Source organism: Ailuropoda melanoleuca, chromosome 15 (genome assembly GCF_002007445.2).
Source record: "Ailuropoda melanoleuca isolate Jingjing chromosome 15, ASM200744v2, whole genome shotgun sequence".
Taxonomy (NCBI): domain Eukaryota; kingdom Metazoa; phylum Chordata; class Mammalia; order Carnivora; family Ursidae; genus Ailuropoda; species Ailuropoda melanoleuca.
Window position 1 is genome coordinate 32,836,113 of NC_048232.1, and position 24,338 is coordinate 32,860,450.

Sequence of the window (24,338 nt, forward strand, 5' to 3'; positions counted from 1 at the left end):
TTTCCGTGGATGTTCCTGCTGGTCTGGTACCTATCCAGCTCAACTCAGGGTCCCCTACTCCTCCGCCATCTTAACCTCCCCCCTCTAATTTTATATTTTATATTTTATATTTTAACATTTCAGTTTGTTCAAAATATAGTAACAGTCTTTGCCTTTTGATATGCCAATTTTGCTGAAATGTGTCACAAAAATTTGTCTATTTCTAAAGGAAGACAATGCTGATCCTCAGGGGGAAAAAATTTAAAAAGGAAAATAGGGACAATACAGCTTTGACACTTGTCACCTATTCATTTGTCCAGTTCATTCTATAAAAAGAAGAACAACAAATATTATTGAGAACCTACAGCACAAATAAAATGCTGGTTGCCAACTTAAAGAGAGAACAACACAGGTAAAAGCCATATAGAAAACAGTTTAGCAATTTGTGGTTTCTATAAAGTAAATCTCAGAATTTTCTTTATCCTACTTATTTAGTCTTCTAGAAAGAAGGCAATAAGATATGTTGGCATTAAAAAACTCCTTTATGAATTCCTTATTGTTCTTAAACAAGTTTAAGAGTGAAAAGACCCAAGTGAATATAGTTGCAAAATAAATTGTTAATTTACAAAAAGAACATAAAAATGATAGAAATGGATCAATATGTAGTAAGAACTATATTATTGATACAGGTCTATCTATGTGAGTATTAATATCTCTGCCTTCACTTTTGTTTCTCATAAATTAAGACCTTTACTTTTATTTACAACCAAGATAACTCTACTTCTATATTTCTGTGATTAGAAACACATTGAAAAGAGAGTATTAAAAAAAGAAACAAAACACATTTATTTCTATGGAGCATATTTAAAAGAATCAATCTTAAGAATAAAATTATTAAGCTCTGAAATTGTGATTGGGTCTTCAATTTCCATCAGAGCCTTACAAAACAATAAAGTTTTTTAATGGCCTCAAACTTCGATATTCACTCCTAAAAGCACAAAATTTGGAAACTGGAACATGGTGTCTCAATATGTAAATCCAAATACAATTACTAAATGTTGTTGTAGAAACATAATTAAGAGATATATTGCACATATAGACAATTTCATAACAGGTACAGGTGTTATGTAAAGTCACTCATGAGGGGACTTTTAACATAGATCTGTGAATGCTCTGTTCCTTTTCAAGAGAGAATGTATAAAATATTTCTGCTTTAATGGAATTGAGTGGATATTGCAAAGATACAAACAGGAAAATTTCCATTGCTTCATTTCATTGGAACTAATAATATGAACATTTAAATCTTTAAATCTTCAATTCCTTTATAATTCACATACTCTTTTTTTGTCTTGTTTCTCCACAGTAGATTTTGCTTAAAGAAAATAAAAAGCAGCATGAGAACCCGTACAATGATTACAGAGTTCGTTCTCTTGGGCATCTCAGACGACCCACAGCTTCAGGCTGTAATCTTTATCTTTTTATTTATGGCTTATGTATTGTCACTGGAAACCTAACCATCATCATCCTCACCCTGATAGACCATCATCTCAAGACTCCTATGTATTACTTCCTGCAGAATTTCTCCTTCTTAGAAATTACATTTGCCAGTGTCTCCATCCCCAGATTTTTGGGGGCAATTATTACAAATGTCAAGACCATTTCCTGTAACAATTGCTTAGCTCAACTATTTTTCTTCATCTTCATGGGTGTTTCTGTTTTTTTTTTCTCCTCACTGCCATGTCTTTTGATCGTTACATTGCCATCTGCAAACCTCTTCATTACACCACCATCATGAGCAAAAAAAATCTGCACCCTGCTTGTCTTTGGGTCCTGGCTAGGAGGATTTCTTACCATTTTCCCACCACTCATGCTCATCCTTCAGCTAGATTTCTGTACTTCCAATGTAATTGATCATTTCTCTTGTGACTATTTCCCCATTTTACAACTCTCATGCTCGGATACATTGCTTTTAGAGATGATTGGCTTTTACTTTGTGTTTGTTACTCTGTTCTTCACTTTGGCCTTAGTGATTCTTTCCTACCTGTGCATCCTTAGCACCATTCTGAGAACCCCGTCTGCTAGTCAGAGGAAAAAGGCTTTCTCCACGTGTTCCTCTCACTTGATTGTCATTTCCATCTCTTATGGGAGCTGTATATCCATGTACGTCAAGCCCTCAGCAAATGAAAGAGCATCACTGACCAAAGGAGTAGCTATTCTCAACACCTCAATTGCCCCCATGCTGAACCCTTTTATTTATACCCTGAGGAACCAGCAAGTAAAACAAGCTTTCAAAAACTTGCTTCATAAAGTACTGTTTTCTAGAAACAAATGAAAGTATGTATGAACATGAATGGATGTCATGGTGAAGATCCAATAAAAGATGAATAAAATTTCAACTTCTAGAGTATCATCCAGTGTCCATTTCACAGATAGTTACAAGGCTGAGCACTTTAATTTTTCTTTTAAACCAGAAGTAACTATGCTGTGCCTTTCTTTCAAACCATCTATAGGTTCCATTTCCTCACTGATTCATAATTCTAAATAGGACATTAGTGGCTTTAAACAAAAATCATTTTCCTGATTTTTCCAAATAATAAAAATACTTATTTTTACCATAAAGACTCGAGTAAACACTCTTTTCATGGATTTATTCTTAAATCTTATGTTCTGTTACTAATATCAATTCTTTCTTTTTCTTACATTTTGTTCTTTAAATCTATAAAAAATATGAAATAAATTATCTAACAACCATATTTTGTGCACACCAGCTGCATATCTGTCCAATTCTTCCCACTCAGCTGAGTGTTTTTTTTACAGCTTATAAATTATTTAAAAGTCATACATCTTTTGCTTTCTGGTTATGCTTAGGGTGTGTGTTATGTCTTTTTCTATGTACTTCCCTTGTTTAACTATATTGTTATTATTTTTTAAAGATTATTTATTTATTTGAGAGAGAGAGAGAGATCATGAGCAGGGGGAAGGGGAGGGTCAGAGGGAGAGGGACAAACAGACTCCTGGCTGAGTGGGGAGCCTGATGCAGGGCTCAATTCCAGGACCCTAAGATCATCAGCTGAGCTAAAGTTGGACACTTAACCAATTGAGCCACCAGACACCCCATATCTGTATTATTTGCTTAAATATGTAACAGATGAAGATATAGGCTTAAATATGTAACAGATGAAGTCACCATTACACCTATGCCACGTGAGTGTTGGATAGGAATTTCATAAATAATATATCTTCTATAGAGAACAATTATTCTATGCCATATGCTCAACCATTTATGTCCTAAATAATATCGTGTTTAATCTTCACAGCTATATGGAAACATAGATTAATTATCTCTGTTACAGGTGTGCAAAGTGATGCTTGGAAAGGTTGAGTAATTTGCCTGAGGTCTTGAGGTATAACAGCCAATGTGATAACCTGGTTTGTAAAAGAAAACAAAGAGACAAAAACTTGTGTTTATTTCATGCAAATGTAAAACTGTGAGAACCTGAAAATATCTATAGCTTTTAATTAAGACCTGCACAATTTTATTGGTGTTTTACACTCACATTATATCATTTGGTCATGATTATATTATTATAGTCTAGTCAGGGAAGGTACTAATTCCTAATATTATACCTGGCATACAAATTAGAATTTTATTTTATTTTTTAAAAGATTTTATTTATTTGAGAGGGAGAGCTAGAGGGAGAGAGCAATGAGCAGGGTTAGGGGCAGAGGGAGAACCAGGCTATCCCCTGAGTGGGAGAGCCAGACACGGGGCTTGATCTGGGACTCCGGGATCATAACCTGAGCTGAAAGCAGATGCTTAACCAACTGAGCCACCCAGTGCCCCTAAATAAGAATTTTAAACAATCAAAAGAAGAAACTCTTCAATGTTCATTTCTGGTGGCAACAGAGTGAGAATGAGAAAATGTATAAAGTATTAGTAGTAATACCAAACATTCTTATTGGAAGGCACATGAAAAATATGGAGCAAAACATGGACTTAGTACTAAGCAGTAGATTATCAGTTTTTAAAAAATGGCATGGGGTAGTAGCACATTCAGTAAAGATATGCATTAGGAACTAGATGTTTGGCTGTTAATCTCTGAAAAATAATATCAAGGGAAGCAAACTTCACCTACCGTGGTTGTTTGCTTGCTTTTTTTTTTTTTTCTGTCTCATTGGATACTGTCCCCAAGCTTCCTTTTCAAATTCAATATTAATGTGTATCATGTTTTATATTCCTTAGTGTTTTGTGTGCAGTCCTGCTCTGTCAGTTTTGAGTCACTGAATTATTCCCAGTGAGCCAGCAGCAGAGAGAACGTATAAAACAATAAGTAGCTTTTGCTACATAAAATCTGTGTTGAAACCATGCCAGTTTTAAATACCTTCTGAAATTTTTTTTTCTTCATATATTTGCTCCTTTCTCCTTTTCTGTACTCAAAGAAATATAGTCCCTCTAGGTAAAATGGAAAATTTAAGACAAAAACATTAACAATAGAAAGCAAAATGGTTTGCTGAGAGGAAATGTGTCCAGGAATGCTGGGTTTCCCTGGATACAATAGCAACTGCTAATATTTTTTTTATGTTCTGGCCATTCTGTGTGTTAGTGAGTCTGTATGAAAATTAGAGGTAAGTCAGACATATGGAAGGCAATGGAGTCCTCCAAACTGTATCCTTGCTTCATTACCTATCAGCTCAACATTTAATTAAATTAAATAGGGTATTTTTGGAGTTCTATTTTGCAACTGGATATAGATGTCAGTGTGTTTTGTTTTATGATGTCAATTTATTCATTCCATATTAAATAAAAAGGAGGAAATTACCATTACTGTACCTGTATTTCAAATTGAATAGAGGCCAGGTAGTACTTTCTTTATGAGAACAGACTTTAATTTTAGGTAGTCACTGGTTATATTGCACACGTAATAGCTATATGAATATATATAAGGTACAAAACCAAATGCCTAGTTCTTCATTTGGGAATAAAGTTCCATAGGTGTGTCATAAAGACTAAATGAGACAGAATATATAAATCCTTGATATGTCATTGGAATAAATAATGCCTTTCCTTAATCACAGTTACTATGAATATTCTCCCCAAAGTTGGAAATCAATTCCAACAAAAGAAGATAAATAACCAGCTCTTCTTAAGGCATATTTAGTGCCACATGCTTTATACAGCACTTTCATTTATATTATTTCAATTAGTTCCCAAAATTTCATGTCCATGGTAAGTAGAGAAAACCGATACTTAAGGAAATTAAGTAACAAAGTCACAAATCCATTAAACGGCTCATTTGTATTTTTAACCCATGTTTCTCTAACTGCAGAGCCCATATACTTTCTGTAACAGCAGTTTACTGTAGAGTGTCATAAGTAAGAAATTAATAGTGTTTTAATACCATGATCTTATTATGAGTTTATGTACTTTTCCTTTTTTCTTTGATTATTGATGACTAAATAAAGAACAGAACAGTGGTGTTTTCAGAATGAAATCTTGAAGGTACTTTGTGGCCATCTCATATAACAAATATGAAGTATTATTGTTAACTTTCATTTTGAACAGCTCAAAGATTATGTCTCAGGGGTTCTTAGAAGGGGTTCTTGGTTTTGTTGAAATGGGTGGATGATAATTTAAGTTTAACCTAAACCATGTTCTTCCAGGGAAAAGATGGATCTGCATTCAGAAATAACAAAATGAGCTAAATGCTCATACTCTGCTTGAGTACATCCTTGGGATGGCTTCGGGCTTGAGGAATCATATGCACCTTGTTAAACACTGAGGTTTTTTTCTCCCCGAAAGCTCCTGAATGAATGAATGAATGAATGAATAACATCCATCCATCAGGCTTAGCTGATGTTGGTAAATGAATACAGTACATTGATTTTCATTAACATTTTTACATAAATAGTATAGTATACCTCCCCCAAGTCTCTTGGTAGACTTTCTTTAATCCTATATTCATCAATCCTAGAAAATTGGCCTTTAAGTAACTCCTATTCAGTGATTCTCACACGAATCTATGTAAATTAATACCTTCCTTCACAGTTCTTCATACATTCCCTCAAAGGTTTAATCAGTAGCCAAAATGTGTAATTCCGTCTAGTCATTATTTTTCAGAAAGTGTTAAAATTGGTAGGAAAGTTAAGAAAATAAAGAATATGCAAAAAGTTGAAATAAGGTTAAAAATGCAGTGCATTGGCACATTATTACCAATGGAAGAGTAACAATATACTTTTTTTAAACTAAGATCTCCAAAGCCAGCAAATTTAATGCAGAAATTTCAATTTGGGGATTGAATTGAAATTAAATTCAAATGAAACCAAATATTGTCTATTTTATGAGAATGCATATTGAGGCTTCCAGGTGTTATGAAAAACTAGTGCTTCCTAGGAAAAACCCTGATGAAGGAAGAGTATTGCTACTGAGCAGGAATAAAGTTAATTAAATGAATGAATTCTAAAGAAATTTATTGAAACCAATTTTGAAATAATGTTTTATGAAGTTTTAAAAATTATATATCAAAAAATTTGGGTTTCTTTTACATGTCTTTTCTTATAAATTTACTCCATATGGGGAATTTAGGCCCAGTAGATAAATACTTCTTGAAAAGCAGGTAAAGTAGGAAAACACATCTTGTAAAACAAAGACACAACTTAAGAAATATGCAGCCAGGAATTGGGAATAAAACAGAGAACTTCACCTGATTGGTGCAAGATGCAAGAACAAACTCAAAATGAATGAATGAATGAATTAGATAAGTGTTTATTTTAAGCCTCCTAGGACTCTTCCAGGTACTGGGCCAGGTTGCAAAGGCTCTGAAGGTAGGACCCTGTCCTAACTTTCAGACTTGCACAATTTAGCGGATGAGTTTACAAGAGATTTCAGCACAGATGTTTGTGGGCTAGGAAAAATGAGTCGAAGAGTCATAAAATCTTGCCTGTAGATGAAAACACATAGTATTTCTGCCAAATTCTGGCTCCACACTTGGACCTTTGCTAATCCTCACTTCAGGTTTGTTCCTTGTGTTTTCTCCCAGAGGTCTGGCAGAAGAACAACAAATAAGCAGCTGAAGAATGAGAAACCACATAGAAGTAACAGAGTTCATCCTCCTGGGCTTGTCAGATGACCCACAGCTTCAGGGGGTGATCTTTGTCTTTCTGTTCATCACCTACATGCTCAGCCACGGGGAACCTGACCATTATCACCCTTACCCTGCTGGATCCTCACCTCCAGACCCCCATGTATTTCTTCCTCAGAAACTTCTCCTTGCTAGAGGTTTCATTCACAACTGTCAGCATACCCAAGTTCCTGGGCACCCTGATTACAGGACAGAAAACCATTTCCTTTAACGATTGCATGGCTCAGTTTTTTTTTTTTTTCATTCTCTTGGGAGTCACTGAATTTTGCCTTCTGGCTGCCATGTCCTATGACTGTTACATTGCCATCTGCAAACCTCTGCATTATATGACCATCATGAATCCCAGAGTCCGCATACTCCTTGTCTTCTCTTCATGGCTGATTTCATTCTTAATCATATTCCCTGTGCTCATATTGCTCTTAAAAATTAATTACTGTAAGTCTAATATTATTGACCATTTCACCTGTGATTATTTTCCCCTGGGGCAACTTTCTTGTTCAGACACAAAGTTCCTAGAGATAATGGGGTTTTCCTGGTCTCTGTTTACTTTAATGTTCACCTTGGCAATAATAATTCTGTCCTACATATATATCATCAGAACGATTGTGAGGGATTGCTAGTCAGAGGACAAAGGCCTTTTCCACGTGTTCATCCCACATGATTGTCATCTCCATCTCTTATGGCAGCTGCATTTTTATGTATATTAAACCCTCAGCAAAAGACAGTGTCTCTGAGCAAGGGAGTTGCTGTGCTGAACACCTCAGTAGCCCCCATGCTGAACCCCTTTATTTACAGCCTAAGGAACCAGCAAGTCAAGCGAGCCTTCATGGACAGGGCAAGGAAGATTGTATTTTTCTCAAGCAAATGAAATGCTATGGTGTCACAAATTAGACACACATATTGCATGGCAACTTAAAATGCACAAACATGAAATTTAAGCAACTTCTTCAAATTACAATGGCCTTTCTGTCATCCTTATTCATTCTTTCTTTCTAACAGTTTACAAGCACGATTAATATATTTCTCATTCGGTTGAAATAACTTCATACGTCTTTCTGGCTCCTGTTCTTCTGAACCCTTGGTTAGCTGCAACTTCTTGATCATTAGTTGTTTTAACTCGTAAAGTTATACTTTGCATTTTGTTTAGGAAAATAGCTATCGCCTGGAATAGAGGAGACCTGTAAATATTGATGTGATATTTTCCTTACTCTATGCAGAAAATATAATTTTGTGATTTTCATTGATCTTTGTCAGAAATCCCTTCACCGTCTTGCAGTTTCTCTAGGAAAAAAAATTCTTGAAATGCCATATGATTTATTGAAAAATGTGAAAGCTTTCATTTAAAAACCAAGAAACATTGCTCACTAAATAGGGTGTGTTCATATAATTTATCTATTGGTAAAAAAAAAAAAAGCATAGCTATTTAACATATATACTTTTGTAGGCATGGTGCTAAATACATCTCCATATTTCCAAATCCCATTATGACTCGAAGATATAGGTAGATGTACAAGTAGGTGCATATATACATACTGAACACGCATATATACAAATGCTGAGCTCATCTGCTAATATGTACACACAGACTGTAGAAAGTAGTGAGGAAATAGTGTCTTAGACATGTAGAATAAGTTTGACTTCTCTAATTCCATGGAATGTATGCTTAACTTTCTGACTATGCTGAAATATATACATATAGCTCCTTTTCTAGTTTTGGACTAGTTTGAAACCAGGCATGTGTCTAAATTATTTGATGCCTAAAGAACAAAATCATTTAAGTTTTATAGAAAATAAAAACTTCATAACAGAACAAAATTTTCCATTTCATATAAAATTAGAATTTCACCTGTTAACATACTCTTCCACTCATTCTACTTAAGGTATTAAGTGCCTAAAGTATTTTGGAAAGATGTATGTGTGTTTATGTATGTGTGTGTGTGAGAGAAAATGAAAGAAGATTATGGATACAATAAAGTATTCTAAATAATAAAACCACTTTTTAGTAATAGAAAATATACTATAATCCTAATTAGTGCTGCACCAATCCTAATGATTTATGTGCAAAATATTCAACTGAGAAATAAAGTACAGGAGTTGTTGAGAAAAAAATAAAATAAGTAACAGAAAATTGAAGGGCATTCAAAATGTAAGAGAAAACTTACGGCTTCTCAATTTCATCCTATCTGAAGTATAATTTGTATGTGAAAGAAGGCAAATGTTTGACAAAGTTAGGGTTTCTATAACATCTCAACATATACTTCCCCATTGGTAAATCAGGTGTCAGATAAATCTGTCATATATAATGTACCATAGGGATGGAAATGAACCTGTCAAGTACATAGCATAATTAGCTATCAATAAGTATTAGTGGTTATTATTAATATTAGTCTATATAGCTAACTGCTATCATTGTGAATAAGTACAAATTATATTTATAAAGTGGTAAGAACACTTAACTCGAGATCTACCCACTTGCATTTTTAAGGGCACAATACAGTATTGTTAAGTGTAGACAGAATGTAGTACAGCAAACAATGTTCTTCAATATTCATCTGCAACATCTTGAGAACTTATTCATCTTACAGAACTGAACTTTATACCAGCTAACAGCAACTCCCCATTGCCCACCCTGCTCCTTCCTAAGACAGCCACCGTTCTACTCTCCATTTCCGTGAGATAGACTGATTTAACATCTCACATAAGTGGAAACATGCATTTGTTTGTCCTTCCGCTTGTTTCACTTAGGGTAATATATTTAAAAGAAATAAAAATGGAAGAGAAAGAAATAAACAACCACGATGGTCAGAGTTCATCCTGTTGAGCCTTTCTGATGATCCTGATTTCTGATTGTGATTTTACTCTATTTACCACATACATGTTAAGTGTGAATGGAAACTTATCATCACCCTCACTTGGGTGGGCTTTCATCTACAGACGCCTATGTATTTCTTAGCTAGAACTTCTCTTTCTTAGAAATCTCATTTACAGTTACATGTATTCCTTGATTTCTGGGGGTAATTATCACCAGGGATTATATCATTTCCTATAACAGTTGTGCAGCCCAACTACTCTTTATTTTCATGGGGCAACTGAATTTCAAATTCTAATTGCCATGTTCTTTGATCACTATGTTGCCATTTGTAAGCCCCTTCATTATACAACCATGATGAACAGGAAACTCTGTAACCTGTTTATGTTATGTGCATTGCTGGGCAGGGTTCTGACCATTTTCCCACCACTTACACTCCTCACCCAGCTGGATTACTGTGTTTCCAATGTCATTGAACACTTTGCATGTGGCTATCTTTCTTTTTTGCATCTCATTCAGATACATGGCTCCTTGTAGTAATTGGCTTTGCTTTGTTTTGGTTACTTTGCTATTTACTTTGGCATTGGTGATTTTGTCCTACGTATACATCACATCTGCTAGTCAGAGGGAAAAAATGTTTTTCTCTACTTGCTCTACTCACATGATTGCCATTTCTATTTCCATATATGTTAATTCTTCTGCCAAAAAAGAAAAAAAAAGAAAAGAAGAAAAGAAAAGAAAAGAAAAAAGAAAAAAAAAGAAAAGAAAAGAAAGAAAAGAAAAGAAAGGAAAGAAAAGAAAAGAAAAGAAAAGAAAGAAAAGAAGAAAAGAAAAGAAAAGAAAAGAAAGGCATCATTGACAAGAGAAATAGCTATTCTCAATAATTCTGTTGCCCTCAAGCTGAACATTTTATTTACACCTAAAGGACCAGAAAGTACACAAACCTTCAAAGATTTGGTCCTTGAAGTACTATTTCATACAAACAAATCAAAGTTTAGGTAGTATGAATGAATGTTATCATGAAGATTCAATAAAAGAAAATGAAATTTAAACTAATTTGTACTATCTTTCTATATCCATATCACAGATACAGGAAATGCTGAGCTCATTTGCTAAACACTCTTGATAACACAGATGTGGCTGAGTTGTGTCTTCCTTTAAAACTATCTGTAGGTTCCATGTCAGTGATTTGTGATTATGAATATGAAACCAGTACTTATGGAACATAAATCATTTTGCTGACTATTCTGATTAATCAAAATGCTTGATCAAGAATACTAATCCCAAAAGATAAATGAACCCCTGTGTTTTTTGCCACATTATTCACAATAGCTAAATTATGGAAGCATTCCATGTGTACATTGATAGATGAAAGGATAAAGATGTTGTGACATATATATAATGGAATATTACTCAGCCATAAAAAAGGATAAGATCTTACCATTAGCAACAGTATGGATCAACCTAGAGGGTGTTTCACTAGATGAAACAGATCAGACAGAAGAAGACAGATACCATATGATTTCACTTATATTTGGAATCTCAAAAACAAAGCAATGAATAAACAAGCAAACAAAACAAGAACAGATCCATATATACAAAGAACAAACCAATGGCTGTCAGAAGGAAGGGGTAGGGAGATGGGCAAAATGTGTAAAATGGAGTAAAATGTACAGATTTTCAATTATGGAATAAATAAGTCACAGGAATAGAAGGTACAGCATCAGGAATATAGCCAATGCTATTGTAATAGCTCTGGATGGTGACAGATGGCAGCTGCACTTGCGGTGAGCACAGCATAATGTATGGACTTCTTGAAACGCTAGGTTGCACAACTGAAGCTAATGTAACACTGTGTATCGACTAAACTTCAGTAAAAAATGTTTTATACAGTAATGATTTAAGTCAATACTGTTCTAATCAATTTATTTTAAATATCTCTTCTCTTATTGATATAAAATTATTTTTCCTTTTTAAAGTTACCTGCATCATAAAATAAATATCTAGCAGCACCATTGTTTTTGCATACTATCTGTAGTGTCTGTCCAATTCTTCCCATTTGGTTAATAAACTTGGGTGTGTTATGTTACCACTTACAAATTATTTGAAGGTCATGTATCCTATGTTTTCCAGATATGAAGTCATGTGTTATGTCTTGTTTTATAAACTTTTCTTATTTGCTGCATTATTTTTTATAAAAATATAACAGATAAATATTTAGGCAGCCATTAACTATTTTTTTATTTTTCTTAAAGATTATATATATATATATATATATTTATTTATTTTAGAGACAGAGAGAGAGGGCATGTGAGGGTGGGGAGAGGAGCAGAGGGAGAGGGCATGCAGTCTGCTCTGGGCATGGAGCCTGACACAGCTTGAACTCAAGACCCTGAGATCATAACCCAAGCTGAAATCAACAGTTGACCACTTAACCGACTGAGCCACCCAGGCTACCCCAAGGCAGCCACTAATTCTTATGCCATCTAAAAGTTTGATAGGAATTTCATAAATAAAAACTCTTCTATAGACAGCATGTATTTTGTGTCATATGGAAAACAAGATAGGTTCTATACCATATCATATTTAATCTTCACAGCTATATGACAAATTAGACATGATTATCCCTTTTTACCAATGTGTAAATTGGTGCTTAGAAATGTTGGATGATTTGCCTAAGGCCTTGAGCTATAACAGCCAATATCATAGCCTAATTTGAAAAACAAAACAAAACTAAGAAAAACTTGTGTTTGTTCTTCTTTATATATATTTGAAACTCTGTAAGGACTTGCAAATTTTGCACAGCTTTTACTATACTAAGCACAATTTTACTGGTGTTTTTACTCACCTTTTTTTTTAAAGATTTTATTTGTTTATTTGACAGAGATAGAGACAGACAGCGAGAGAGGGAACACAAGCAGTGGGAGCAGGAGAGGAAGAAGCAGGCTCATAGCAGAGGAGCCTGATGTGAGGCTCGATCCCATAACGCCGGGATCATGCCCTGAGCCGAAGGCAGACGCCCAACTGATGTGCCACCCAGGCGCCCCCTGGTGTTTTTACTCACCTTATCTGCACATAATTATATTATTATAGTCTAATCAGGGAGGGTACTAACTCTTAATATAATACTTGACATATAAGTTAGAACTTTAATCAATCAAAACAAGAAACTCTTCAACTGTCATTGCTGGTGAGCCATAGAGTAAATGGGAAAAACAATATTATGTGTAATGTACTAACAGTATTATAGGTACCAAAAATTCTCACTAGGAGGCAGATTAATAATAATGGAATCAAGGAATGGACTTAGTACAATGTGGTAGATTACCAGTTTTAAAAAAATGTCATGGCGTAAAGATGCATTTAGTTGAGATTTACGTTAGGAATTAAGATATTTGGTAGCTCATCTCTGTTTGAAAAATAATGTCAAGGAAAACAAATTTCATACTTAGTGTGGTTGTTTCCTTGTTGAAATTTTTCTTTTCATGTCACATTGGACACTGTCCCCCAGGATTTCCTTTCTAATGTCAATGTTTTATATGTTAGTAGTTTATGTACATTCCTATTCTGACAATTTTGATTCACTGAATTATTCCCCTTGAGTGAGTGGCCGAGAGAATAGACAGTATTAAGTACTTGTACAAGTTAAATCTGTGTAGAAACCATGCCAAAGAGTTTTAAAACACATTCTGATATTTTTCTCTCTTTTATATATTTGGTTCTTTCTTACTCTCTACAGTTAAAAATCTATATTCCCCTGGGAAAAAATGGGAAGGATAAGACAAAATGTCAATAATAGAAAATATACTTGTTCAGTGGCAAAGGGAAGGCTATCAGAAATGCTGGCTCCTCTAGATGACAATGATGGAATTTGTTAACGTTTTACTATTCCAGTCATTCTATGCTTGCAAACTTGTATGAAAAGCAGAATTAAGTCAAGCATATAGAAGGTAGTGAAAGTCTCTCAAACCTTATCACTGGTTCATTATATAGCTCAACTTTTAATCAGATTAAATGGCATGTATTGAGGCTATAATTTGCAAGTATTTATATCAGAAAGTATAAAAATAGGGTAGGTTTTTTTTTTTATTATACCAATGTAGCAACTCACAGTTAAAGACAGGAAGTTAGTATGTCCCCATCTGTGTGTTTCCAATTGAATATGGGCTATGTGGTGTTCTGTTTAAGAGAACAGACTTTAATTTCACATTATATTTGACACTTGCTAGCTATATGAATTTATGTAAGGTACATAGCCACTCTGAGCCTCAGTTCTTCATTTTGGAACAAAGATAAAAAGTCTACTAACTACATTATAAGAACTAAATGAGATAAATAAAAAAATCCTTAAATATTACAGAAATAAATAATGATTTTGTTAAACCACAACAGTGAACATCCTTCCCAAAGTTAGGAATTAATTCCAGTTAAAAGAAATTAAAATAAATAAAACAGCTATTCGTATGTCCTAGTAAGTACCACATAAATGACAGAGCATGAGGTTTGGAGTTGCTATTCAGCATAAACCCCTACAGATACTTGTGTTACTATTTCTGAAAATACTATTAAATGTGATTTGGTGATCTTTTTTTCCTTTGGTTTGTTTCTATATACAATTGTATGAATTTCAAAAAACTGAGTCTGCTCATCTTCATTGAAATGAAGAAATATAAAAAATTCAGATTGAGTCAGGGAAATGGTCATCTAAATTAATTATGAAGAAAAGTAAAAGACAATTCCAATAAAACAATTCTTCCAACTACTCAGTGGGATAAACTGCGGAGATTTTGTTTCATACAGATAGATGGAAAGTTTCACACGAACTCTAGTTAATTTGTCAAGAATGAATGAGTAGTGCCAGAAGTGTATTTCAATGCAATTATGAAGCTGAGCTAGATATTGCCCAAAATGTTAATTAAATTATTTTCCTTTTCTCTAATGTATTAAGTTGAGCATGAGTACTTACTTTATTTAATATTTCAATAAAGGAAAAAGAAACAGGGTAACGATCAGAAAAGCAAACTGTTTTGGAGATACTCTCTGAACATATTTTTTAAATGGCTTTTAATAAGGTTTAGCTAAAGAATAGATAAGTCAGTAAATAAATAAGACAAAAAAACTACACTTTCAAAATCAATGCATTACTAAGGGAGACTTCCACCCAGCACAATAGATATCATAATTTTAATTTTTTTAATTTAAAACACCTGAAATAAAGTGGAACCAGTCAAAACGTCCTCTCTCAGACTGTCAAAGGAACATCATTTCAGACTTAAATTTCATATACTTTTTAAAATAGAGTCCTTTTTCTAACCTTGAGCATCAATGAAACTGCAAATGTCTAGTTTGTCATTAGGTCACTGTTAATATTGAATTGACAGTAAAGATTTTAGAAGGATAAGACATCAACATGTTTTAAAAACAAAAGGCTTGAAGATGTTTTCTAACCTTCTTATTTAGTCACTATTCAGTATTGTTTTTAAATTTCAATCTTAAGTGGCTCAGTAAATCTGCCTCAGGAATCCTAAGAAGGCAAGTCAGAATTCATTGTTTGAAAGGAGTGGAAGGAAATGTGTATCTTAGAACATAAGCCATGACACTGAACTGGAATAAATATAATTAAATATATATTTAGTTGCTCAGATAAGCAAATGAAGAAGAATTATTCCAAAAGATCTTAAGTGCTGTAATTGAACTGTACATCCAAGTGCAGTTTAATCTAAAAGCAAAAAGAATAGCTTAAAAATTTTTTTAAATTTTTCCTAGATAGGAATCATATTGTGGATGGTAGCAGTGTCACTGTTATTCTTTTTTTTTTTTTTAAGAGAAAACTTTCTTTTTTTTTTAAGTTTTTTTTTAATATATTATGTTAGTCACCATACAGTACATCCCTGGTTTCTGATGCAAAGATCGATGCTTCATTAGTTCTGTATAACTCCCAGTGCACCATGCAATACCTGCCCCCCTTANTACGTGCCCTCCTTACTACCCATCACCAGTCTATCCCATTCCCCCACCCCCTCCCCTCTGAGGCCCTCAGTTTGTTTCTCATAGTCCATAGTCTCATGCTTCATTCCCCCTTCTGATTACCCCCCTTTCTTTATCCCTTTCTTCTCCTACCGATCTTCCTAGTTCTTATGTTCCATAGATGAGAGAAATCATATGACAATTGTCTTTCTCTGCTTGACTTATTTCACATAGCATTATCTCCTCCAGTGCAGTCCATGTTGCAGCAAATGTTGAGAATTCGGTTCTTTCTGATAGCTGAGTAATATTCCATTGTATATATGGACCACAACTTCTTAATCCAGTCATCTGTTGAAGGGCAGCTCAGTTCCTTCTACGATTTGGCTATTGTGGACAATGCTGCTATGAACATTGAGGGTGCACATGGCCCTTCTCTTCACTACGTCTGTATCTTTGGGGTAAACACCCAGTAGTGAATGGTTGGGTCATAGGGTAGCTCAATTTTTAACTTCTTAAGGTACCTCCACACTGTTTTCCAGAGTGGCTGTACCAACCTGCATTCCCACCAACAATGTAGGAGGGATCCCCTTTCTCCACATCGCCATTCTAACTGGCATAAGGTGGTATCTCAGTGTGGTTTTGATTTGAATTTCCCTGATGGCTAATGATTTTGAACATTTTTTCATGTGTCTGTTAGCCATTTGTATGTCTTCTTTGGAAAAGTGTCTGTTCATATCTTCTGCCCATTTTTTGATTTGTTTATTTGTTTCTTGTGTATTGAGTTTGAGAAGTTCTTTGTAGATCTTGGATACCAGTTGAGTTTGAGAAGTTCTTTGTAGATCTTGGATACCAGTCTTTTATCTGTAGTGCCATTTGAAAATATATTCTCCCATTCCGTGGGCTGCCGCTTAGTTTTTTTGACTGCTTCCTTGGCTGTACAGAAGCTTTTTATCTTGATGAAGTCCCACAAGTTCATTTTTCTTTTGTTTCTCTAGCCTCTGGAGATGTGTCATGAAGAAGTTTGCTTTGGCCGATATTGTAGAGTTTGCTGCCTATGTTCTCCTGTAGGATTTTGATGGATTAATGTCTCACATCAAGGTCTTTCATCCATTTGGAGTTTATCTTTGTGTATGGTGTGAGAAAGTGGTCAAGTTTCATTCTTTTTGCATGTAGCTGTCCAATTTTCCCAGCACAATTTATTGAAGAGACTGTCTTTTTTCCACCAGATGTTTTTTCCTGCTTTATCAAGATTAGTTGCCCAAAGAGCCGAGGGTCCATTTCTGGGTTCTCTATTCTATTCCATTGGTCTATGTGTCTGTTTTTGTGCCAGTACCATGCTGTCTTTGTGATCACAGCTTTGTAGTACAGCTTGAAATCCGGCATTGTGATGACCCCAGCTTTGTTTTTCCTTTTCAACAGTTCCTTGGCGATTCGGGGCCTTTTCTGGTTCCACACAAATTTAAGGACTACTTGTTCCAGTTCTTTGAAAAATGTCCTCAGTATTTTGATCGGGATAGCATTGAAAGTGTAGATTGCTCTGGGTAGCATGGATATTTTAACTATGTTAATTCTCCCAATACATGAGCATGGAATATTTTTTCGTCTTTTTGTGTCTTCCTCAATGTCTACCAAGAGCGATTTATAGTTTCTAGAATATATATCCTTTATGTTTCAGGTTAAGTTAATTCCGAGGTAACATATGGTTTTTGGTGCTATTGTAAATGCGATGGATTCCCTAATTTCTCCCTCTTCAGTCTCATTATTCCTGTATAGAAATGCAACTGATTTCTGAGCATTGATTTTGTATCCCGCCACTTTACTGAATTGCTTTTTAACTTCTAATAGTTTGGGAGTGGGTTCTTTTGGGTTTTCCATATAGAGTACCATGTAATCTGTGAAGAGAGATATTTTGACTTCTTCTTTGCTGATTTGGATACCTTTTACCCTTTTTTGTTGTCTGATTGCTTTTGGAAGGTCTTCTAGCACTGTGTTGAATAAGAGCGACGAGAGTGGGCATCCTTGTCGTGTTCCTGATCTTAAGGGAAAGGCTTCCAGCTTTTCCCCATTGAGAATAATATTTGCTGTAGGCTTTTCATAGATGGCTTTTATGAGATTGAGAAATATACCCTCTATTCCTACACTCTGAAGGGTTTTAATCAGGAAAGGATGCTGTATTTTGTCAAATGCTTTTTCTGCATCAATTGAGAGGATCTTATGCTTCCTGAGTCTTTTCTTGTTGATATGATGTATCACGCTGATCGATTTCCAAATGTTGAACCGCGCTTGCATCCCAGGTATGAATCCCACTTGGTCATGATGGATAATCCTTTTAATGTTCTGTTGGATTCTATTAGCCAGGATCTTGTTGAGGATTTTGGTGTCCATATTCATTAGGGAAATCCGTCTGTAATTCTCCTTTTTGTTGGGGTCTTTGCCTGGTTTGGGGATGAAGGTAATATTGGCCACATAGAATGAGTTTGGTAGCTTTCCTTCTATTTCTATTTTTTGAAATATCTTTAGGAGAATAGGTATTATTTCTTCTTTGAATGTTTGGTAGAATTCACCAGGAAAACCATCCGGTCCTGGAGTTTTGTTTTTTGGAAGGGTGTTTATGACTGACTCAATCTCTTCATAATTAATTGGCCTGTTTAAAAAATCAATTTCTTCTTGTTTCAGACTTCGTAGTTTATAGGTTTCCAGGAAGGCCTCCATCTCTACCAGATTGCTTAATTTATTGGCATATAGCTGTTGATAAATGTTTATAATAATTCTTCCAATTTCATTGGTGTTGGTTGTGACCTCTCCTTTTTCATTCATAATTTTATTAATTTGGGTCCTTTCTATTCTTTTGGATAAGTCTTGCCAGTGGTCTGTCAATTTTATTGATTCTCTCAAAGAACCAGCTTCTAGTCCTGTTGATCTGCTCTACTGTGGTTCTGGTCTCTAATTCATTGATTTCTGCTCTAATCTTGGTCAACTCCTTCCTTGTCAGTGGGTTAGGCCTGTTCTTCTGTTGCTGTTCCAGCTTCTTGAGGTGAGAATATAAAAAGTGCATTTTAGATTTTTCTATTCTTTTGAGTGAGGCTTGGATGGCTATGTATTTCCCCCTTAGGACTGCCTTTGCAGTATCCCATAGGTTTTGGACCGTTGTGTATTCATTCTCGTTGGTCTCCATAAATTGTTTAATTTGTTTTTTGATTTCCTGGTTTATCGAGTCATTCTTGAGCAGGATGGTTCTTAGCCTCCAAGTGTTTGAGTTTCTTCCAGGTTTTTCCTTGTGGTTGAGTTCCAATTTCAGAGCGTTGTGGTCTGAGAATATGCAGGGGATAATTTCAATCTTTTGGTATTGGCTGAGACCTGTTTTGTGTCCCAGAGCATGATCTATTCTTGAGAATGTTCCATGGGCATTTGAATAGAANGAGGCTTGGATGGCTATGTATTTCCCCCTTAGGACTGCCTTTGCTGTAACCCATAGGTTGTGGACCATTGTGTTTTCATTCTCATTGGTCTCCATAAATTGTTTAAATTGTTTTTTGATTTCCTGGTTTATCGAGTCATTCTTGAGCAGGATGGTTCTTAGTCTCCAAGTGTTTGAGTTTCTTCCAAATTTCTCTTTGTGGTTGAGTTCCAATTTCAAAGCGTTGTGGTCTGAGAATACGCAGGGGAAAATTTCAGTCTTTTGATATCAGTTGAGACCTGTTTTGTGTCCCAGAACATGGTCTATTCTTGAGAATGTTCCATGGGCATTAGAATAGAATGAGTATTCTTTGGTTCTGGGGTGTAGTGTTCTATATATNTTCTGGGGTGTAGTGTTCTAAATATATCTATGAAGTCCAACTTGTCGAGTATAGCATTCAAAGCTCTTGTATCTATGTAGGTTTTCTGCTCCTGTGCTCTCTCTATTGCTGATAGTGGAGTGTTGAGGTACCCTACTATTAACGTATTTTTATTTATATGTCTCTTTATTCTGGTTAAGAGTTGGCTTGTGTATCTTGCTGCTCCCCTGTTGGGGGCATATATATTTATAATTGTCATATCCACTTGTTGGATACATCCTTTAAGAATAATATAGTGCCCTTCTGTGTCTCTAACTATAGTCTTTAGTTTAACATCCAATCTGTCTGATATGAGAATGGCTACCCCAGCTTTCTTTTGAGGTCCATTGTTGTGAAAGGTTGGTATTCCATCCCTTTACTTTCAGTCTGAATGTATCTTTCGGTTCAAAATGAGTCTCTTGTAGACAGCAAATGGATGGGTCATGTCTTTTTATCNCGTCTTTTTATCCAATCAGCAACCCTGTGGTGTTTTATGGGAGCATTTAGGCCATTTACATTGAGACTGATTATTGAGAGATATGATTTTAATGATGCCATGTTGCCAGTAAAGTCTTTGTTTCTATAGATTGTGACTTTCTGTTCTGTATCACTCTTGGGGCCTTTTTACCTTTATAGAGCCCCCCTTAATATCTCCTGTAGGGCTGGTTTCATAAGTATGAAATTGGTCAATGATTGGCGATTCTGGAAGGTCTTTATTTCTCCATCAATTCTGAATGACAGCCTTGCTGGATAAAGGATCCTTGGCTGCATGTTTTTCTCTGAAAGAGCTTTAAAAATGCCCCCCCAAGCCTTTCTCTCATTCCAGGTCTCTGTAGACAGGTCTGACGTAATCCTGATACCTTTGCCTTGGTACGTGAGAAATTTCTTTGCCCTGGCTGCTTTCAATACTGTGTCCTTGGATCTAATATTTGCGAATTGCACTATGATGTGACGTGGTGTAGGTTTGTCTTGGTTGAGTTTGGGAGGGGTCCTCTGTGCCTCTTGGACATGAATGATTGTTTCCCTTGCTAGATTAGGGAAGTTTTCAGCTACAATTTTTTCAAATATCTCTTCTAGACCTCTGTTTTTCTCCACCCCCTTGAGGATGCCGATGATTCTGACATTGGAACGTTTCATTGAGTCAGTAATCTCCCATAATCTACATTCTTGAGAATGGATTTTTTTGAGTCTAGATTCTATTCTAGCTTTCTCTTCTACTAACCCATCCTCCAATCCGCTGATACGTTCTTCTGCCTCATTCACCCTGGCCGTCAGAGCCTCTAGTTTTTACTGCATTTGGCTCATAGAATTTTTAATTTCTGCCAAATTCGCTCTCATTTCCTCCCTTGGAGATTCTATATTCTCATTAACATTTTCGTTAATACTTTTTGAAGTCTACACATCATCTTGACCGTTGTTACTCTGAATTCCATTTCTGATAATTTGGTTATATCCATATCCATTAGTTCTGTGGCAGAGGCCACAGACTCATTGTATTTTCTTTGCTGGGGGGGGGGGACTTCTCCTTCTCGTCATTCTGATGAGGAGAGGTTGCGGGGTTGTCCAGAGCCCAAATTATTGACCAGGACCCAGGCCATGCACCCTTGTTTTATAGGGATCTTAGGGATGTGGTCTTCTTGATTTTTCAGTCTTCCTTCTGGGGGAGGGGCCTGCCGTGCTGATACTCAGGCAACCCTGTTTGGGTAGGGTCTCTGTGTCCCCTGCGAGGGGGGATGGGGATGGGCACCCTGTGAGGCCGGTATTTCCAGGCTTTTGTTCTCTGGCAGCTTTCCCTGGTGGTTTGCTGTGCCTCTTCTGAGAGTCAGAGCAGCAGTGGAGGAATCTCAGCCTGTGTCTCAGAACAGAGGGATTGCAGACCGTTCTCCACTGATGTTCCTGCCACTTTAACTCTGTTACTGTTGGTGCTGCTCAACCCTGCAGCGTACCAGGATGTGCGCCCCACACCCAGCATCCCAGCCCTCACTTCCAGGGCTGGCGCATCTCTGTTCTTTGTGTTTCTAATACCTCCAGCCAGTAGCTGCCCCCATGCGTTCCAAAGTTCCGGCCCTCAGTCTGGTGCCGCGTGCTCCCCGCTCATGGTCCCAGTCTGTTTTCTCATGGGTGCCAGTCTGCGAGTCCATCCACTCCCCCGTGCAGGCAGCTACCGCTTCCTGGCCCCTGAACGTGGTGGTTCCCTCCCCCTTCCATTTATCTTCTGATATCTGTGTGCGGTTTTATGGCTCCCCGCTTCGTACCTCAATACTCAGCGCTGGAGATGTTCATTTGTAGAGATCCAGATGTATCTTCCTGCGTCTCAGGCTGATTCCATGGATGTTCAGGCTGGTCTGGTACCTATCCAGCTTGACTCAGGGGACCAGCTGAAAAAGGGGTCCCCTACTCCTCCGCCATCTTAACTCCTCCTGTCACTGTTATTCTAATGCTGCTGTATGTGCAGTGTGAGGAAAAGAAGCAAATGAGGATTAATGTGATATTACAATCTTATCTAATTCTATTCATAGCCAGGGCACTCATTATGAGATAAAGAAAATATACATGTATATTTTATATACATTTTATACATATATTTAATACAAGGGGTTTCATAAAACTAGTGTAGTCTTAAAATTGAATGATACATTGAAATTACACCACAGGCATTTTATTTGAAAAAAAATACGTGTTTGCTGGCCTTGTCTACTGAAAATACCTAGAATGGATGATCGAACTCATAGTAATTATCACAGCTAGTGCCCAGTTTCTTACCTTGATTCACCATTTCCTAACCAATATAAGGAGGCCTCTTTGGAGAAATGACTCAATCCAGTTCTAACATAGAAAAGTGTGGCATGAGCTTGGAAACACTTGTCCTACAAGATCAGAAGGAAACAAAGAGGAAAAGTGTACTCTCCAAACAGCAGGGTCTCCCCCCTGGCTAAAGCACTCCAAAGAGAGTGTGATGCCAATTTCAATCTCCCTTGAAATATGTATGTCAATAGCTAATGTGACCTACAACAAACACAAAATCTATAAAGTCATGTCCTCCTAAAGATATCAACAAAACGATCTTAGAGAAACAACTCTGACTACTGAACAGAAACAAAGCAGGCATGCATCTGGGCTTCTTCCTATAAACTGTAACAGTGAATAAGCAAATGGTAAATGACAGATTAAGAACATAACCATTTTGCAGCACATAATGATTTAAAGGATCCTGCCATTGATCAACAATAGCTGCTAAGAATAAAAATAGAAGACAACTAAACACATATCTCTGTTGAAAGTTGCAAAAAAAAATTCCCAAACCTAAATTTTTGAAAAAAAAAAGTTCCCCCACATACACCTGGATAAGCATCTAAATCCAAACAGCAATTACAGGAAGCAGTGGGAATGAGCATGCCGTCAAGTGAGCACTGCCGTGCATGCACCCTCCATGACTATGAGAGAGTTTCTTGCCTAATAGTAGGGTTTTTAGGGTAAAAACATGACACCATTTCATTCTTGCAACAAAACTGATCTATGGGATTATGATATTATGCAGTTAACAGTTGCTGAGCTGTTCTCACCACAAAAAAGAAAGGGTAAATATATATGTGATAGATGTGTTAACTAACCCTATCATGGTAATCATTTCACACTACACAAGTGTATAAAATCAACACATTGTACCCTTCAAACTTACACAATGTTCTATGTCAATTATATCTCAATAAAGCTGAAAATAAAATAAATCAAGTGGACAAGGGTATCACTCCCTATGATATAAAGCCACATCTGCCAGAATGCTTTTTACTGGATGCTTTTTACTGAATTTGAGTTATGCCTACGCTTCCCTTTTTTACCACACTCTGTTTTTTTTTTTTAAGATTTTATTAATTTATTTGACAGAGAGAGAGACAGCCAGCAAGAGAGGGAACACAAGCAAGGGTAGACCACACTCTGTTCTAATTTCCCTCTTCCAGTAAGTAATTTCCAAAAAATCTTGCATTCCAACTGTGATTTACTTCTGTAGTGGTAACTATGTCATTATCTGAGTATACCAACTGACAATTGTGTTTTTTATGTTAAGTGTATGTGTTGTTATTTTATTTAGATATATTACGCTTATTTAATATTAACTAGTTATGATATAATATGTATTATTTGTTTATATAATTATATAATAAATATATGCCTTATTATTAACTGATTACATGTAATATAATTTTTATTATCAAAATATTTGGGAAACTTAAAAATGACATTAAAAATAATAATAATTCACTATCCAGAATTTCAAATAAACAAAATATTTGTATTTAGTGATATTTCATCATGAAAATATTAAAGATATGACAAGTAGGGGCGCCTGGGTGGCGCAGTCGTTAAGCATCTGCCTTTAGCCAGAGTGTGATCCCAGAGTTCTGGGATTAAGCCCCACGTCAGGCTCCTCTGCTGGGAGCCTGCTTCTTCATCTCCCACTCCCCCTGCTTGTGTTCCCTCTCTCACTGGCTGTCTCTGTCAAATAAATAAATAAAATCTTTAAAAATAAAATTAATGTGTGTATTGGCATTTTTAAAAAATGTGTCCATTACATGTGCTTTATACTAGTTGTTATTTAACTTAGAATTAGGAAATAAACTTGCTTCTCAA

At 35.8% G+C, this 24,338-nt stretch overlaps 3 pseudogenes; all 3 read left to right on the forward strand.

Moving 5' to 3' along the window:
• Positions 1–1,373: 1,373 nt before the first annotated feature.
• LOC100477872 lies at positions 1,374–2,311 on the forward strand (annotated as a pseudogene).
• Positions 2,312–7,053: 4,742 nt separating this feature from the next.
• LOC100477621 lies at positions 7,054–7,986 on the forward strand (annotated as a pseudogene).
• A 1,842-nt stretch (positions 7,987–9,828) lies between these two features.
• On the forward strand, positions 9,829–10,929 carry LOC109488729 (annotated as a pseudogene).
• Positions 10,930–24,338: the final 13,409 nt, after the last annotated feature.